Here is a 19,981-nt window from a genome sequence, read left to right as displayed (position 1 = left end):
AGAACTTTAGGTAAAATAGACTGAAGATGTATTTATTTATACTCGCTCTTGAAATCTTATCAAAATAGACTTTAATAGAATTTAAATATGTATGAATCCACAGGATAAAAAGAACAGGAGAGAAAACAAAAGCGGACACGGGTTATTAGCTACATTTTGGAAGCTAGCAAGAAGATGGATGACGATAACTAACTTGCAGATGCTGAAACCTAAGCCTTCAAGAAAGAAAACCAACTAGGAGCAAACCAATTAGCCTTGCAGAGCTGGAAAAGGCTCAGGGATGGAAGCCTGGTACTTCTGAAGCGGGTGGGGAGGGAGTCAGAGTCCACAGATTAAAGCCTCCTTAGCCAGGGGGCCAATCACCTCCCATCACAACTAGAGATGGGAAGATTACCTTCTGAGAAGTTGACTGGGGAGGCTGTGGACTTGCGGCATTAGCTAAGGAGAGAGTGAGGCCCAGACTAAAACTGCGAGAATAAATGAAAGAACTGAAGAGTGAGATGTCTACCTGCCTCCTTCTTCCCATGATGCTCAGAAGATGCTGGCAGCTTGAGCTATCTCTATGCCTCCTTCTCCCTTCGGGTCACAAGATTGGAGAATTCTTTTCTAAGGAAAATGCCAGGCACAAGGGAAGAATTCTACAGAGACCATTAAAGGCCCTCCAGTGAAATAGCTAGTATCCGCCTGATCCCCCTTGGGCCCTACCCAGGTGTACAGAGCTTCCAGCCAGCTCTTTATGTCATTGAAAATATGAATAATAGCCAATTATCACCAGATAGTGGTGGGAAACTCTAAAATAAAAGACAGACACCAAAGATTCAGGAAAATAGGAAAAGGCAACTAGGAAGAAAGAAAGATAATATGGAGAGCGAGGAAACATTTGAATAAACATCTGCAAATAATATACACTGAAAGATAAGAGAAAGCAATGCAGCCATAAAATAAGATTAAAATGCTATCTATGTATTTTTAAAGGGAATGTTGAGGGAACATGAAAGGGGTGGAAAATAAAGTTAAGATAATCTAGAAGTTAAAATATAAAGAAAAAGAGAATTTTTAAAAATAGGAAATAAAATGAGAAAATTAGAGCATCAATCCAGGAGGTCCAACATCCAAATAACTTGAGATCAAGAAAGAGAGAATAAAATCGAATAAAAATAAAATAAAATAAAATCAGGAAGTCTAGAATAATGCTAATAAGTGTTCTAGAAAAAGAAAAAAGAGAAAAGAGAACATTATCAAAAAAATAATACCAGAAAATCTCCCTAATTGAAGAACACGAATTTGCAGATTGAAAGGGAACGCTCCAGCCCAATGAAAAAAGACCCACAATTAGGCAAATTATTGTGACATTTTAGACTACTGAGAATGAAGAGAGATCTTAGAAACTTCCAGAAAGGAAGAAAGTTATATGCAAAGAATTGAGAACCAGAATATTATTGAACTTCCCAATAGCAACCCTAGAAGCCAGAAGACATGAAGCAAAGACTTACAAATTATAAGGGATAATAATTTCCAACCAAGAATTCTGAATCTCATCTAGTTATCAATTAACTGTGAAAGAATAAACACATTTTCAGACATGCGAGATTTTTAAAAAAATATTAGCTGCTCTGCATTCCTTCTCAGGATGCTATAGCTAAATGAGGGAGAAAACCAAGAAAGAAAAAAGCATGGGATGCAGGAAATGAGATCTAACGGAAAGACAAAAAGAAAACCTGAAACGGTAAGAAGGAAATGTGTCAGGATGACAAGTTATATACCAGCAAATCTTGAGAAAAATCACCCTGGATTATGGCAGGAATATGGAAGGCCACAGGAGGGCTGTCTCGTGTGTGCACGTGCGTGTGCGTGCACGTGCGTGTGTGCGTGCGTGTGTGTGCGTGCACGTGCGTGTGTGTGTGCGTGTGTAAGCAATGACAGATTCCTCGATGAGTTTGGCCACATCGGGAGGGGTTTTAGAGTTCATTGGCAAGTTCGAGGTTGAAGTGGTGAAAGAGTCACAGAAACGGGGCGAATGAAAAAAACAAAGCAATTTTTAACTCTGGGAAAAACAAAAGTTGTACAAAAAAGGGTGTATTAATAGTGCACGGCATGGCTCAGCTGTGGCCAATATTTATATGGTCCTAATTACGTAAATATTGAATATTCAATTGGCAAAAATTGCGATGAACTTTATTGGAAGGATGGGAAGAAAAGGAGAAGTTTAGTGTGATGTAAGAGAACTAAACCCTCATTTTTCTTACTCGAAAGTCAATATATTTTTCTTTGAAAATGCGGAACTAGCACCATAAAACAGTTGTTTTGAAATACAGCGCGAAGGTGAATAGAAGAGATCGCTAGAGAGTTAAAAGTTGTCTCATGGGAGAGGAAAACTGAGGATGTAGCAGGGACCATTGTGTTTTGTTTTGTTTTGTTTTTAATTATAAGCCTTATGCTGTCATTTGACTCTTTTAAATCACGTGCATGAGCTTCTATATAAATTTTACAATTCAATTTAAAAAAAAAAGTTCGGAGGTGACTTGAAATGAGGCTAACAAGATGAGCAGTCACCAGACCCGGCAGTCACCACGTGGCCACCTTACACAGTTGGAACTTTCCCCAAGAGCTATGTGGAGCCACAGAAGGGTTTTCAGTGGGGGAGTGACAATGTCAGATCTGTTTTTCTAAAACAAGACTTTGTTTCCAGTTGCAATGTTTAGGGCTGACCTTCTTCCCGAATTACTCAGCCTGAGGTGTGGCGAGACGACGTGCTCTAAGGTTAGTCCCCTCGGGTTAGTTCCCCTCCTGCCTTGCACCTTCCAACAGGCACATGATTCTGAAGGACAGATGCAGTTCGATGGGGGCTGTACATAGCAAGTGGAAAATAGAGGAAGAAAAGCTGACCTCCCCTACCCCTGTGCTCACTAGAGCTCAACCACAAAGCTGCCCTTGTTTCTGGAAGAGGGGTCATGTGGGGTCAACCCCAAAACATGGTAGAACAGATTTCCTGCTGAATGGTTGGGTAGAAACACAAAATTATTCTAGTAGCTGTTGTCATGCCAATATACTTAACTAGTCTTTCATCAAAAAAGCACTAAAGGTAGAGGGATTTCATCACATTTATTTTTTTAATGAAGTTTTGAAAGTTAGGGGCTAATTCACAATATAACATTACAGATATTTTGGTCACTAGTCTCTTTGGTGACTATATGCTTGATTTGTTTCTTTCTCGTGCTACAGGTCATTCTGTTTTCTCTTTGACAGCAATTCTATTAAATCCTGGAAAGTATCAGACACTGACTATACTCCACTAAGCCAAGACACATCAATGACTGGGCCTTGTCTTAAGACCCGGTGTGTAAGCAGCATGTGCACAATCACTGCTGCCAGCAAGTCCACGTCAGAGGATGGGGCGTGGCAAGAAGAGTCCACGTGGTTTTAACATTTTTTGATTAAGTGCGTAAAAAGCCAAAATCTTGGCAAAAAGTCATATCTCATTTAATGCCACTCTCCACAGTGCTCATGAACCCATAATGCTATTTGTCCCTGAAATAGTTTTCTTAAAAAATACATATGTATGTCATATATATAAAACAACCAAGTACCGATACACTAAAAAAGTTAGTTATTTTTTTTTCCTTGCTCAAGTGCTCCTTTATAATTTAGCCAACCAAAGCCTAGGAGGCAGGCTGCCTCTACCATCTCAGATTTGCACATAGGACTAAATATGGTTTTAGCCAATCAGCATTCTCCTGTGCTGTCAGGAAGCAATATATTCTGCAAAGAGTGTGGTCGGCCTCATTCCATCTGTTCCCTCCACCATTTATTTTCGAGGCAGTAGGAAATACGGGTATGGAACTTGGAACCCCAGGGCTACCACTTCGTAGCTATGTGACCACGGGCAAGTTAGCCTTTCTGAGTTTCGGTTTCCTCATCTGAAAAATGAGGATAATAATAGAACACAACCCATGGGGTTGCTGTGAAGATATCCACAGTATATATGTATATATCTATGGCACCTAATTCCTTTCTACTTGGGATTAAAAATATGCATAGAATAAACTGCTGGAATATTGGAATTTAAAAAAAAACCTTCCTCAAATAACATATCCATTTAATGTGCTCCTGTCCAGGCTTACCTCTCCTGTTCTAAATGAGATAGTTTTGCCTTTTTAAAATTTTTAATTAAAAAAAAAATTTTATTCAGATTGGCCTGCGTTTGAATCTCACCTTTGCCACTTACTGGTTGTGAGAAAATTGCTTCGCTCCCGAGTCCCACTCCGTTGGACGATACGTGAAGAGACTCATAGGGGTGCTGTGGGGGGTCAGTAAGATGGACTGTACGGCACTTTGGGCTCAGTGCTCGGTACACAGTGAGTGTTCAAGAAATGTGCTAAGTCTATGGCCATGCCACCCTGAACAAGCCCGATCTTGTCGGATCTCGGAAGCTAAGCAGGGCCGGGCCTGGTTAGTACTTGGATGGGAGAGACCACCTAGGAAGACCAGGTGCTGTAGGCATAAAATATAAAAAATAAGGGATTGTAAGCTGACGTCCTTGCAATCTGTGAGGTCGACCAAGGGTTGCCTTACCTAAAAAAAAAAAAAAAAAAAAGAAAGAAAGAAAGAAATGTGCTAAGAGAAACCTGTCACTCGCACTCCTGGTGTCCCCCCACTCCAGGAGGGGGCTCCCTCAGGCCAACACCCCTGGCCTCTCTGCCTGCTCACTTGGTTCTCCCTGTGGAAGGGGAGTGACTGGCTGGGTAGGTGAGTTCGGATGAGGAACTGGGCATGTGCAGCTTAGCCCCTTCCTCCCCCCATTCTCTGAGCCAGCTGTCCCCAGGAAGCACCCATTCTGGTCATCTCAAGCTATAAATGTGTAGGGACAGGCTTGGTCCTCAGCGGGAAGAAAACTCCAATTTGGGTAGGTCAACTCATTCAGGAGATGGGTACTGTGCGATACACTGGGCCTAGCACCTAATGGGCCTGGAGTGGAATTTGGGGAGGAGTGGAATTTGGGGAGCAAATCAATACTCAACCACTGAGGCTTTTGGCGGGGCGAGGCTATCAGGTTGTTTCCACAGGCAAGTTACTGCATTTACTGCCACAGCAAACGTGGGTTGTGCTGGTACATCCGGGCCTAGGATAAGGGCTGCTGCAGCTTGACCTGGGTACACGGTGTCTGCTTCAACGGGGCTGTGAGGCTCTCAGCAGATGCCGGCAGGCTGTGGGGCCTCAGCGCACAAGCCCAGTGAAGAGGATGCTTTGCTTACAGGGAAAAGAACGCTCATTCACCCATACACAGACTGCATTCATTTCTTACTGCTGTTGTGCAAATTACAACAATCTTAGTGGCTGAAGACAACACAAATGTATTGTCTTACAGTTCTGACGGTCAGAAGTCCAAAATGGGTTTCACTGGGTCAAAACTGAGGTGTTGGGAGGCCACACTCCCTCTGGAGGCTCTAGAGGAATCATTTCCTTCCCCTTTCTAGCTTCTAGATGCCCTCTGCACTCCTTGGCTTGTGACCCCTTCTTCCATCTTCAAATCCAGCAGCACAGCATCTTCCGATCTGTCTCTCTCTCTCTGCTTGTGTTGTTACCTCTACGTTTCTTCGCTCTGGCCCTCTTGCCTTCCTCTTATAAGGACCCTTGTGACTACAGATAGGTTCCACCGTGACAACCTAGTCTGATGTCCCCTTCTCAAGATCCTTCACTTAATATACCTGCAACTCCATTTCACCATGAGGTAACACAGTCACAGGTTCTGGAGACTAAGACATCTCGGGAGGCCATTATTCATCCTACCACGTAATAGACCTTTCAGACGTCAAGGAGAGGAACAGTACTTTTTTGCTTTTATGGTTTTTTAAATAACATTTATACTGCACCCAAGTTCCACGCCTGCTACACAATGTGCATGTGTGAGCCTTCACCTTTATATCGTTAGTATGAGGCTCAAGTGGACAGTGCAGGTAGGCTGCCAAAATTTATGCCCTTCTTTGTTGTCTTATGGTACGTTCAGGGCCAAGGGAAGCCGTGTGTTTATGTGGCTTCCCCATAGGTTCTTATGGGTCACACACACCACCATGTGGCCTAAAGTTGGCTCTGGAATAATCATGGCTTTGGATTTCAGAGATCTGAATCACAGCCTCTCTCTCAGAAGAACTACATGTTTTATTAATGTACAGATAAAAGGAAAGGGAATCTGTTATAAAGAGTTGTGCTGTCTTCTTAGGTTCATAAAGAAATGATTCGATATGTTGTTTCAAACCCAAAATTTATAGAAGGAGTTAAGGAAGCCTGTTCTTGAAGGACTCTGGAATTAGGCTGTCCAGAAAATCAAGGTACACAGAGAAAAAGTATACTGCTGACTATCAGATCAGGAGCAGAAGAAAAGAAAAAATTTAAAACAGCCCTGCTAAGCAGGAGGAAGAGAAAGACTGAGACCTTGGAGCAGGACTGGATGGATATGAAATGGCAAATGTGATCTTGGACACAGAATAGACAGATATGAAAGAGAAAGGTAGACACGTCATCAGAGAAAAGGCCACATTTTAGCCGTTACTACACCGGAAATGGTGATTGAGGAAATTTACCAGAGGAAGAGAAACAAGATCTCAGAGAGGAGACTGGAATGATGCTCTCCAAGGGAACCAGATCCGGGAAACCACTGGGAGATGGCCTCTGACTCTCTCTCTCTCTCATTCTCTCTCTCTCTCTCTCTCTCATTCTCTTCTCTTCTCTCTCTCTCTCTCTCTCTCTCTCTCTCTCTCTCACACACACACACACACACACACACACACACACACACACACAGTATGTCATTAGAGCACATGGGAACTCTCCCCTTAGATACCAGGGCATCTAAACCAATGAGTTACAGAGAATCCAAACAAATTTGAGAGGGAAGAGGCAAAAGATCACAAAATACGAGAAGGATCACGAGGTGAGTTTCAAGGTGATAAAAACCAGTGTAGCTGGAGAGAGCAGCTTGTTATCTCAGGAATGAGGACTCTCTCAGGCAGTGGTTCATAGTCCTGGCAGCACACCAGCATCATCTGGAGAACCTTTTCAATCTCGTGATGCTCGATTACCACCCCAGGTCAAATAAATGAATCGGCATCTGACTGATGCTACTGGGCAGGGCTTCTCAAACATGACTGGGCATGAGAACCCCCTGGAGGGTTTAATAAAACACTGATTTCTGGGCCCCACCCCCAGAGTTTCTGATCAGCAGCACTGGGGTGGTGCTGGAGACTTTTGAATTTCTAGCCAATCGCTAGGTGATGCCCCAAGATCCCACTCTGAGAACCACTTTTTCTAACCGTTGCAAAGATAAGACAGATGAAACGGGGGCCAGGCAGGACAATGACAGATGCGGGCAGGCAGGCCCAGGTTAGATGTTGATGGATGGGGAATGTATCCTGGGCAGGATCATCCAATTAGGAAGTAAAGATGGGACAAGATTTGTTTGCTCAATGGATGCTTTTAGCACAGCCAGAACTTTCTGATTTCATCATCCCTCACTCTGGGAGATATCACAAGCCAAAAAACAGTGCCTCCTGAAAGGAGAATGGGAACACACAGGGGCAGAAAGTTGCAGGGCCATATCCACAAGTGCAGAAAAAGACAAAGCAAAAAGTCTCCTTTGAAGTCTAAAGTGATCTGTGCCCTGAAAAGCACGTGGTAGAGGTTGTGGTCTTCACCAGGACCCCTGCAGAACAGGTTACAGGAGTGTCAATCAGAGCTTCAATTCGGACATCTGCCGAGAGCAATTCTGCAGCAAAAGCAAGGTGTGGAGATGAAGAAGGAGGCTTCTCCTTAAAAGCGGTTTGCTGTACATTAGAATTACCTGGGTCCACAACCCATACAAATTCAGTCAGAATTTCTGGGTGTGGTACCCAGGCATCCAGATTTTATAAAACTCCCAGAGGACCCCGAAGTGCAGTCAAGTTTAAACACAGCACTTGCTACTCCAAGTAGGCACAGAAAATTCAGCCTAGACCAGCAGCCTGGGTATTAGTTGAGAGCTTATTAGAAACACAGAATCTCAGATCTTACCCTAGGACCCACTGAATTAAATTCACCTTTTTATCACTATCTCTAGGAATTTGTATGCACATAAATGTCCAAGAAGCACTATTCTAGAAGGCAGGTTTCTTAGGTCTGAGCAGTTCCAAAGCAAGAGGCACTGGCAACAGAAGCTGGGGCACAGCTCTGAAAACACCTGCTCCGAGACCCCGTGGGGACATGTCATTAGAGAGAGCACACGATCAGTCCATCACAGGTGTTCTAGCAACATGACACTCCGTGGAACGATGCTGCAGGGAAAGGCGATGGCCAACAAAATTGGTCAAAATGTGAACAGTAGTTACCTTTATGGAGGGGGATACTGAAGCAGGAAGCTTGAGTTTTTGTTTTCTGAACAATTTGAATTTCGTGCGTGTGTGTGTGTGTGTGTGTGTGTGTGTGTGTGTGTGTGTTGTGTTGGAAATTGGTAAGGATTATGTCAATGGTGGAATTATGGGATATTCTTTAACATTTTCTTTATTAAAAAAATCTAATAAATGGTATTTTAAGAAAAGCAATACCAAAATAAAAGCTATTAAAAATACCTAGATGAATTTAGCAAAATCATAATCTTAATAGGATACCTTCCTATTATTGCATCGCTTTGTCTTTGTCAAATCAAGTAGGCAAAAAGAAATGAAAATATGGAAAATATGAATAGCTTCATTAATAAGATTATTTACTAGATATATTTTAAAACCTGTAATCTACATATATCACAATCTTAACACATTCCACTTAGTATTTTTTTCAAGCGAAACATTTTTCTAGCCCACAAAGGAAATGTTAATACCTTGGAAAAGATAGGAAGTTTAAGCCACATGAGGGCAAAGAACACGTCTGTCTCATTATCACCGATCCTCATCACCGTGTGCCAGCCTAGCACGGTGGCTGCTACAAAGTAGGTGACGATAAATACTTATTGTTGAAAAAAGTCTATATTTTCTCCTTTAAATGCAATAAAATTAAAAATTCTTAACAAAAATCTGAACAAATAAAAAGCCCAAAGCATTTGGAATAGAAAAGAAATTCCCCCCTCAAATCATCTTTAAAGTCAATATATCAGTTGCAACTCAGTAGGATTTTTCATGGAATTTTATAAGCTGATTCTAAAATTAATACAGAAGAGAAAATGTACATGAATTAACCAGATAAATATTAAACATAATCTATTTTTTGTTCTATGAGATTTATAATTTTATATAATTATAGAAATTTAAATGGTGTGATATTGGGGCAGGAAAAGACAAATTACTGAAAAATAGAATTAAGAAGAGAGTTTGGATATGTCCTGTCCACTGACTTATTAATCTAAATAAGATACAGTGTCAAATGCATGAGGAAATTACTTATGATTCAGTAAATACTAGGACACTTGCCTCCCATTTGGAAGATATAAAATTAGATCCTTACCTCACACTATCCATAAGGAAAATGTTCCAATGGGTTAAAGTCCTAAAAGCAAAACACAAAACAACTGTTAGAAAAAAATATAAGAGACTGCATTATCAACCTAGGGTACAGGCAGCTTCTTAGATAAAGCATAAAAATCAAAAGCCATACATGAAAAGTTTAATAAAGTTGACCACACTATAAGCCATAATTCTGTGACATCGCAAAAGTTTCCGAAAAATCACAAACATGTTAAAAATATTGACAACCTATTTGAGAGACAAAGGATTAGGATAAAGAATAAAGAATTCTTACAAGTCAATAAGAAAAAGATGAACAATCTAATAGAAAATGGATAAAGGATATGAACAAACGATTCACGGAAAATAAAATACAAATGGTCAATAATCGTATTTAAAAAGATGTTTATTTCACCATTAATCAGGGAAATAACTGCAAAGTAAAACAGAGATACTATTTTTCACTCATTAACAAGTTTTTTCAAGTTTACGTATAACAAGTGTTGGCAGGATGGGGTAAGAGAGTCACACATTCCAAGAGGAAATATAAAATGTATATGAAAATGTACATAAAGTGGCATTGCCACTTTGAAGGGCCGTGTGACAGTACCCAATGGAAAAAAATGCACTCTGTAACATAACGATGCCACACCTTGGCTTCTGTCTTGGAGAAACATTGGCACACATTCCTGAGGCGGCTTGCACATGATTTTTGACTGCGCGTTCCACATAATAGCAAAACATGGAAATAATCTAGGTGTCCATCAAATAAAATGTGGTTGAATAAACTATATTAAATCCATACTATGTGATACACTGTAATAGCTAAAATGAATCAGTTTGATGTATAGATTTGACAGGAAAAGATGATTATTACTGATGAAGAGAGATGCAGAATAATATATGTGATATATTAAAAATATAAATGTTTAAAAAAATTCAAAACAAACCACATTTTCTCTAAGTTCATATATATAAATCCCTAAAAAATCTGGAGTATCATTCAATATGGCAAACTGAAGCAGAGTGGGACCCATTCTTCTATCACCTAGAATCTTCCTGGAAATCTGTATAAAATATTCCACAACATTTTCAAAATACAAACCTATTTATTCTCTCCCTCTCACTCTCCCTCGCACACACATAAATCCTCATAAAGGGAAATGCCCAGATGTAAGAAATAAAGAGGGATATTTTCAAAAGCCAGAACTGTAGGTATACAAACTGAAGTTCAGCCCTGAGGTGAGGACACCAGGTATTAAATCTAGAGTTTTAAAACGATGTGGAATTAAATTTCTAGATGAGAATAACATGGACACTGTGGGAGGGAGTGGTTATCAGATCCTGTTTAGGATAAGGGCATGGATATTGATTAACTTCAGACTTTGGTAATTCCAGCATACCTTATAAAAACTTAAGCATACCTCTGAGAGCAGAGAAGTAGATTTTTAAACTTCCAAGCCACTGGGAGAGAGAAAAAGGGGCGGGGAATAAAGAAATCTGATCGACTGAATAGAAGGCAGAAAATGAGGTGAAAAGGAATAAATAAAGAAAAAGTACAGCAAACAGAAAGCACAAAGCAAGAGGGTGGAAATATGTTAGTGTTCAAAATGAATATAAGTGGACTAACCCTGACAATTAAAAGACAAAGATGCTTAGGCTGGGGCGGGGAGAGAAAAACAGTTATATACAAAGTAAGACTGCCTCAGACTGAAAATAAAAGAACAGAAAATGTTATACCAGAAAAATGTAATTTAGAAAAAGAACTTAAAAGCTAGGGTAGCTGTATCAAGTTCTGACAAAATAGATTTTGAGGCAAAAGCACTTATAAAGAGTGATGTTGCATAATGATAAAAAATGACTAACCAGAAAGATATGAGAACCCTAAACTTGTACGCACCCAACAACAACCTCAAAATGTATAAAGCAAAACATTACTGAAATTACAAGGAAAAGCAGACACATTCATAATCATATAGGGAGATTTTTAATGTACTCTTTTATTTATATGTCAAGCGTATGAAAAGTAAAATTGGTAAAGATAAAGATTTGCACAACACAGTTAACAAGCTTGAACTTATAAAATTGTTTGGAACACTGTACAAAATCTAGGGAATAACCAATCTTTTCAAGCATCTATGGAACAGTCAAAAAAAATAACCGAGTAGTAGATCAGACTAGTCTTTGAAAACTCCAATATCATGCAGGCCATACAATCCGATAACAATGAAAGAAAAATAGAAATCAATTACAAATAGATTGCTTAAACACCCCATTAATTTAGAAAATGAAACAAAAACAAAAGTACTGTATTTTTAAAAGATATGGAAAGCAGTACTGAAAGAAAGTACTTTAAACAGATGAAAAGTCAATGGTTAAGCATCCAATTCTACTAGTTAGAAAAAGAGAAACTAAGTAAATGCAAAGGAAAATAATAAAAATAGAAGAAAATAACAGAAACCAATTAAATATAAAACAAATTAATAGTAGAGAATATTTAAAAAGACTCTAAAATGGTTCTTCACAAAGATTAATAAAATATACAGACCTCCAGCATGATTTATCAAGAAAAAAAGAAAGCACAAATAAAAAATATTAAGAGTAAAAAGGGGTCAGAGACAAAACTTTAAATGTAATAAATCACAGGATACTACAAAGAAATTTATAACAATAAATTAAAATTTGAACGCATTCATAAATAAGTATAATTTGTAAAACTGATCCAAGAAGAGAGGATAAACCGGAACAGGTCTTTAATCATTAATAAAATTATATCAATATTTTAGACTCTACCCATAAAAATAAAATTATTAGGTACAGATGATTTTATAAGTGAGTTTCCAAAATTTCTAGGAATAGCAAATCTTTATCATTTACAACATATTCAAGTCGTTAGAAAACAGGGAAAGTTCCTCAAAACATTTTATGAAGCTGGTACAACTTAACACCAAAACAGACTAGGAGGCTACAAACTCTACATGTTATAAGACGGGCTTGCTTATGAGCATAGGTGCAAAAATCCTAAATAAAATATTAAACAAATTGAGTAATGAGTAAAAAACAGGGCCACACCTTATAACAAGAAGCAATTCCTTGAGAAATGCAGAGCTAGTTTAGCGTCTTTAAATATTAATGTAATTAGCCCAGTAATATATATTAAAAGAGAAAAACTACATTATCGTCTCAACAAATGTGGGGGAAAGCATATGATAAAACTGAATGCTCATCTATGAAAAGTTATCTAGGGAAGACATGATTTTATCTCGTCTTATAAGGAACAGTTATTGGTCGAAGGGTACAAACTTCAGCTATAAGATGAATAAGTTCTGAGATCTAATGTGTAGTATGGTGACTGTAGTTAATAATGCTGTACTGTGCATTTAAAAATTGCTAAGAGAGTAGATCAGGTAAAATCAGGTTTTAAAAAGATATGAACAGTATGCTGCTATTTGTATAAACTTAAAACACGCAAAAGAATTCTATATATTGTTTATGGATATATACTTATGTTGTAAGCATATGGGAACGATACCCCCAGACTTAAAGAGAGCAGTGTCCATGGTGGGAGGAGGGTAAGAAAAGGATTGGGGGGGGAGGGGGGACTCCCAAACTCTGATGATGGTAAAATGAATACTTGTTATATTATGTTCTGTACTTTCTGTATATTTTAAATGTCATAATTAAAGATTCCTTTTTAAAGAAGATGCATTGGTTTAATATCCTCTAAACATTATCCTTGTCATACATTAACTAAAGATGATATGATTTTCTATTTGGGAAAGCTCAGATAATTAACTGAAAAATACTTAGAACTAATAAGAAACAGTGGTTATCCCTAGGGGTAGAATTATCGAGGTACTTTCACTTTCTAATCTTTTGAATTGTTTGAATTTTAAAATGATGAACGTGTATTATTTTTATATTCAGAAAACAATAACGATATTTCCATTTTGAAAATTAAATAAAACGGAGGGGTAAAAAGTCAAAAAACTAATAAAGTTCAGTAAGGTAGCAGCTTATAAAATAAATGTGGCAGCAATAAAAACTTATAAAGCAATAGTGGAATAAAAATACAATTCAAAAAAGCAACTCAAATTATTAAATAACCAAAAAAATGTGCAGACATATGAAGAGAACCATAAAATGTTACATAAAAGGAGACTTGAATAAACGAGAAAAGTACAAGAACGGGAAGAGCTGATACTCTGCAGATGTTCATTCTCCTCAATGCCTACATGCATACACGCCCCAGAAAGGAACTCGATCCAGCCGTTCTAATCTTTAAATACCAGCACTTCAGGTTTAATGACAATTAATGAATATATTTCCCTATCACTAAATATTTCACGGCAGTTCTTAAACCTGAGCCACATGAATTCCTAGGGAGTCCAGGGGGTCCTTAAACTCACTGAAATTAAATGCAAACTTTTCTGAACGTGTGAAGTTTTCTGGGAGAGTACCCAAAGCTTTTAAGAGATCCCCAGGTGGCCCGTTCAGAAGAAAGACTAAGAACCGCTACTATTGATCTTTTTTTTTTTTTTGGTAACAGCTTTATTGGATATAATTCACATACCATACAATTCACCCATTTAAAGTGTACAATTAAGTGCCTTTTGGTGCATTCAGAGTTGTGTGACCATTACCGCAATCAATTTTAGAACATTTCATCACCCCAATAAGAAATCCGGACCCTTTAGCGATCATCACCCCATCGTCCTCAGTCCTCAGCAACTGCTAATGTACTTTCTGTCTCTATAGGTTTGCCTTTTCTGGATATTTCATATAAATAAAATAACGCAATGTGTGGTCTACTCACTGTGACCGGCTTCTTATCGTTAGCATGGTGTTTTCGACATTCATCCATGTCTTAGCACGTATCAGTGCTTCCTTTTTTATGGCTGAATTATATTTCATTGCATAGATATATCACATTTTCTTTATTCATGCATCAGTTGAGGGACATTTGGGCACTCTGCACCCTTTAGCTATTGTGAATAATGCTGCTTTGAACATTTACATAAGTTTTTTTCTGTGAGCCTATGACCAACAACCATCTGTATTTCCTTTTCTGTCAATCATCTGTTTAGATTTGTATTTCTCAACCCTTTTCCATCATCAACCTCATAAGGAGGAAATGCTAATTAATTTAATTACATTAACTGATTTAGGAAATATTTTAATTATTAAGTCATTATATTAATTTACGATAAATTTAGTTGTTCGATTAACCAATTAAATAATTAAGTTCAATTTCTTCCTAACAAAAGAAATTAAATACTAAGGAATAAAATTTATTCCTTAGAGTGGAACTTTGGAGGGTCACAAAGCATTGTAATACCTAAGATACTGTTCCCCCCAAGAAATAATTTTTGCCATATTACACTCACTGAAAACGCATGCTTTCAAGGCTTTGCACATTTCTACCATGAGATTGTCGTACTTACTCTTCATTTTTAAGGAATGTTTCACTTGGCTCTTTAAGATATAAATTGCAAATAATCCCCCCAGTTTGTAGTTTCATGGGATTTAGCTTCTGATGGTTTTTGCCTTACAGATTTTTTTAAAATGTAGTTGAATTTATCAATCTTTTTATGGCTTCTGGGTTTGGGTAGTACTTAGAAAGAAAGGCCTTTGCGATTCCAAGATTATAAAAACATTGTTCTATGGCTCATGGTTTCATTTTCCACTTTTAAATCTCGACCCACCTGAAATTTATTCTGGTGTAAGGTATGAACTAGTGTGGATAAAAAAGGGGCCACATACCAAAAACCTGGCAAGCTCGGGGGAGGCCTGCATGGCGCACCTTATAAACTCAGAGACTGAAAGTAATCACATAGGACGGTCTGAACATAAAATTCCTAACTTAAAGTGGGTCATGGCAGGCAGTCAAATCCTAGGCCTGTAGCTTTCTTGACAAAGGTCAGCCTTTACCTTTAGTGAGCCTGTCTATTGTCTTGTGCATCAAAGATAATGGTATCTTTGAAATATCAGATTAATCTTTTCCAGACCCCTCAAGGCACAGAAAGCTTTATTGTTATTTTGTCCCCCGCACTCCATCCCTGTGTGCTGTAAATGTTAACCATTAGCTACCTGTACTCACCAATGTAAAAGTGTCTCCCCATTCTGCTTTTTATCCAATCCCAGCGATTCCCACCCCCCCGCCCCGCCTTTTGCTTTTTCCCACCCCCTTAATCTACCACCAATGGATTTTATATAATCCTCCCTACATTTCTTCCTTTGACTCTAATGTATAAAATAAACTACAAAACTGCCATTGTCTAGAGCATTTTCTCAATCCATTGAGATTTTGCTTCCCAGCAACTGTTGTCAGTTTCACTCAAATAAACTCATAAAAATTCTCTACAGGTTTAGATGCTTCTTACGTCAACATTAGTGATTCAACTTCTTTTCCCCCAGATGACTTGCCAATTATTTCAAGACATAGGATTGAATGATCAATCTTTCTTGCACTGATCTGCCTATATCTGCTCTACTTATTGTAACCTTATCTGTTTTATTATTTGGTGCCCTATTTCCTTCTAATATCTTCGCATTTAAAAACTTGGTTTCCGTTTTTGGTTTGTTCATTTTTATCTGAACTTTAGAATCATCAGGTTTCATTAAGAAAATGAAACTGCTGGCATTTCGATAAGATCCCATTCCATTGTAAATTAATTTTAAAAGAAATGACATCTTTGAGTCTTCTACTCAAGAACATGAAATATTTTTCCATTTTTTAAAGTCATCACTTGTGATCCTCAGTATTTCAAAATTTTATGCAAATATATATCACACATTGCTTATTTTGATAAAACACTGAATATGTTAAGTATGAAGATTCTTTTGATAAAGCACTGAGTATGTTAAGTACTTGATTCTTCTTTTAATTTTGTACCCAACCACATTACTGAACTATCTTATTTTAATAATGGTTTTTCAGTTGAGTCTCTTGGGTTTTACAGCTATAGAATTATATCATCTCATCTTATCAACTGCAAATAAAGATAATTTAATGTCTCATTTTCTTGTTTTCATACCTCTAATATCTTTCTTTAATTACACTGGTTATTTCTTCCAGAACAATGCTAAATAATAGTCCAATAATGATATTGGACATTTCTGTTTTATCTTCACTTTAATGGGAATGCTTTTAGTGTTTTTCCCATTAAGCATAATGTTGGCTTATGGGTTGAGATGAATCTACTTTATATGTTAAAGAAATAACTATCTCTTCCTATTTTATTAAATGTTTTTAAAATTAAGAATAGATATTGAATTTTGTCAAATGCCTTTTCAGTGTTTATGAAGATGATCTTATGATCTTTCTCCTTAGACCTATTAATATGATGAATTATAGTAATAGATATTTTCCCCACATTTTATTATGAAATTTTTCAAACATATACCAAAGTTGAAAGAATGCTTCACTGAACAAGCATATATCTACCACCTACATTCTACCATTAACATGTTACCATCCTGCTTTATCACAATGTGGGTCAAAGATTTTAAAAGATTTTAAGTGATTCTATTATATTTTAAAATACTGAACCATTCTTGTGTTACTTAACACTTGTGTTTTCATTTTGTTTTTAAGCACTTGTATTTTGCTTATTACTATTTTAATTTGGACTTTGTATCAATATTCATAAATGTACGTATTTGTGATGTGTACCTACATCTGTGTGTCTGTTTGCTTCACAAAAACAATTTGAACAGTAAAAAATTGTTTAGGGCACTAAAATTAGTGCTCTTGGTAGCACTGAAATTATCTGTCAAAAAAACTATTAGAATTCTCCTGTAAAACTGTTTGGGATGGGTTATTTTTCAAGAAGGTGGGTGAATCTTTAACAGCGCTTTCTATTATTTTCTCTATGGTAATTTGTTTATTATTTCTTTCTCTTCTGGAGTCAGTTTTTATAAATTATTTTTTCCTAATAAAAGTATCGATTTCTTCTAGTTGTCAAATGTATTTGCATCAAGTTGAACAAAGTGTCTCTTACAATTGCCTCTGTATTTTTTTATTGTTATGATTGTGTATTTTTACTTTCTTATTTTTTTATTAGTTTACCAAACCACTGATATACTCATTTCCCCCCAAAGAACTAACATCCGGACTTAGTAGTGCTATTTTTTTTCCTATTTTTTAATTTATTGGTATCTGCTTTTCTCTTCATTTCTTTCTTCCAATTTTTAAAGCTTTATTCTTTCTAATTTCTCGAGTTAAACGTGATGCATTTTTGTTCATTCTTTCCTAATTATTAATATATATATCAAAGGCTATGAGTTTTCCTCTGATTGCTGTTCTATCTCTATCTCATAGATCCAAGAGCTAGGATTTTCACTATCACTAGTTTTTAAATACTTTGAAGTTTGGGGTTTGATTTCTTCTTGACCCAAGAATTGGTTGAAAGTTCTAAATTTTACAGGCAGAAAACCTTTTTTTGCATTTGGGTATTATTAATTTTTAGTTTGACTACATTGTGATAGAGAATGTTGTTTCACTATTCTTATCTTTGTTTTCTTTTTAAATTAATATATGGTCAATTTTGTGAATCAACAGGAGTATCTGAAAGGCATGTGCAATCAGTTTTTAATGGTAAATCAGTGTGGTTATATATTAGACTTACCTCATTATGTTTTTAAGTGTTTTATATTATTACTTTTTTTATGTATATGTCATGAACTTAGGTGAATAAAAGCCTCCTACTACCAATTTGTCTCTATTTGTTTCTTTTTGTACCTCCTGTCACTAAGTGCACAGATATACATAATGGTGTTTTCATTATGAATTGCAGCATTCGACATTATAAATTGCTCACCTTTATATATCAATCACCTTTTTTATGGCTGAAAATATCATTGAATCACAATTTCTTAGTTACATTGTATTGCTAGGTATTGAGGTTTTCCTAATTTTTCTTTGATGTAAAAGAATCTTATTAATTTGAAAAGTGAAACGATATTTCATGGCTGTTTTGATTTGCATTTCTCAGTGTTAAGATCTAAGATTTTCTGATCATTTGCACTTTTATATTAATGAATTATTAATCATTAACTGGAGATAAGCTAGATGTTCAACAATAGGTCAGATTTATAAATGTCAATATATTAACATAATGAAATGATATAGTTATTGTTTACTGTACTTTACATACATTATACCATTGTATTCCTATAACAGTCCCGTGAGGTCATTAATACCATTTTCAATTGATTCTAAGATTAAATTTTTATATACTGACATAGTTAAAATTGATTGCTTATGTGTTATAGTTTAATTGGCAGTGTTTTCTTTCTTTCTCAGTGGCAAATAAAAGGTAATTCCTACAATCAATGGCATATTAGATTTAATGGAATATGTTATTTCCCTTTCATAGATGATGTTAAGCAATTTGACGAAGGTTAACTTAAAATGCCTAGAAGCATATACATCAAAACGCTAAAATAGTTCTCTCTAGGTGGGAAGATTATAATTTTTTTCCCTTTCGCTCATCCATATTGTATGTTTTCTTCAATATATACATATAACTTCTATAAAAAGAAAAAGTGGAATTGCTTTAAAAAATGGGGAAAAAAAACACATTAAATCCCCAGTTCATGCTGTTCATCAAAATAAATCCCAGATAGATTAAAAAGTTAAATATAGAAAATGAGAGAATTACAGTCAGACTGAGATTGTGGCAGCAGTACAGTTTTTTAATTAACACAAAACGTTTCCTGAAATTCAACAGAGCAGCAAAAGAAAAAAAAAAAAATCCACAGACAACCTCTTCGACAAAACTAGGTGATGATTCTCCATCACTCCAGTGTATGGGCAGGTGTGGCTGAACTGCCGAGATTAACGGAAGTACACAACAGGAGGGCAGCTGTGAATCTGGAGCACCAGGATACTGATAGACACAGAACTCCGAAAATCTCTAAAAGATCTGTATACCCAGACGCTCCATCCTGAGCGGGCTCTGGGCAAGCAGACTCGAGAACTGCTGACAAAACCGGAATGCGTCTCCCAAACTGCAGGTTGTGGCTGGCACAAAAAGGCAATGCACAGGAGTGGAGTCTACTAGGGTTCTAAGTTCTCAAGGATTTAACAGAGAGCCAGAAAAGACTCACTTCCTGGTGTCCAACCCTGGAAGAAAACCGTTAGAAGCAAAAACCAAACTGAACCAGGAAGGAACACCAGGGAGAAGTAAGAGAAAAGTTTTGATAACAGAAAGGAAGTAGTTGAGAGGAAGCAGATTTTTCTGTATTGTAACAGCAAAACATGGAGTCTAAAGCAGCCACGAATGTAAGCCACAAATGTCAGTTTATACGTTCCAGTAGCCATAGTCAAAAAGTAAATGAAAACAGGTGAAATTAATTTTAGTAATATATTCTATTTCATCTAATATGCTCGAAATATTATTTCAACATGTAATCAATATAAAAATCATTAATGAGCTATTTTACACACTGTCTTTAAAATCTGGTGTGCATTTTACACCTCAGTATGGAGCAGATACATTTCAAATGCTCCA

The 19,981-nt window shown here is 36.9% G+C and overlaps 1 long non-coding RNA gene and 1 pseudogene across 1 annotated transcript; both read left to right on the top strand.

Annotated features, from left to right (window-relative positions):
* The first annotated feature begins 1,638 nt into the window (after positions 1 to 1,638).
* Positions 1,639 to 3,642, top strand: LOC120601713 (uncharacterized). Its single transcript, XR_005652517.1, has 3 exons — positions 1,639 to 1,726; positions 2,690 to 2,760; positions 3,247 to 3,642. It is a non-coding gene; the product is annotated as an uncharacterized LOC120601713 (long non-coding RNA).
* A 737-nt stretch (positions 3,643 to 4,379) lies between these two features.
* LOC120601827 (uncharacterized) lies at positions 4,380 to 4,500 on the top strand (annotated as a pseudogene).
* The last annotated feature ends 15,481 nt before the right edge of the window (positions 4,501 to 19,981 follow it).

Source organism: Pteropus medius, unplaced genomic scaffold (assembly GCF_902729225.1).
Source record: "Pteropus medius unplaced genomic scaffold, Ma_sr-lr_union100, whole genome shotgun sequence".
Classification (NCBI taxonomy): Eukaryota; Metazoa; Chordata; class Mammalia; order Chiroptera; family Pteropodidae; genus Pteropus; species Pteropus medius.
The sequence above is the reverse complement of the archived record's forward strand: the minus strand, read 5'-3'. Positions and strand labels throughout refer to the sequence as shown.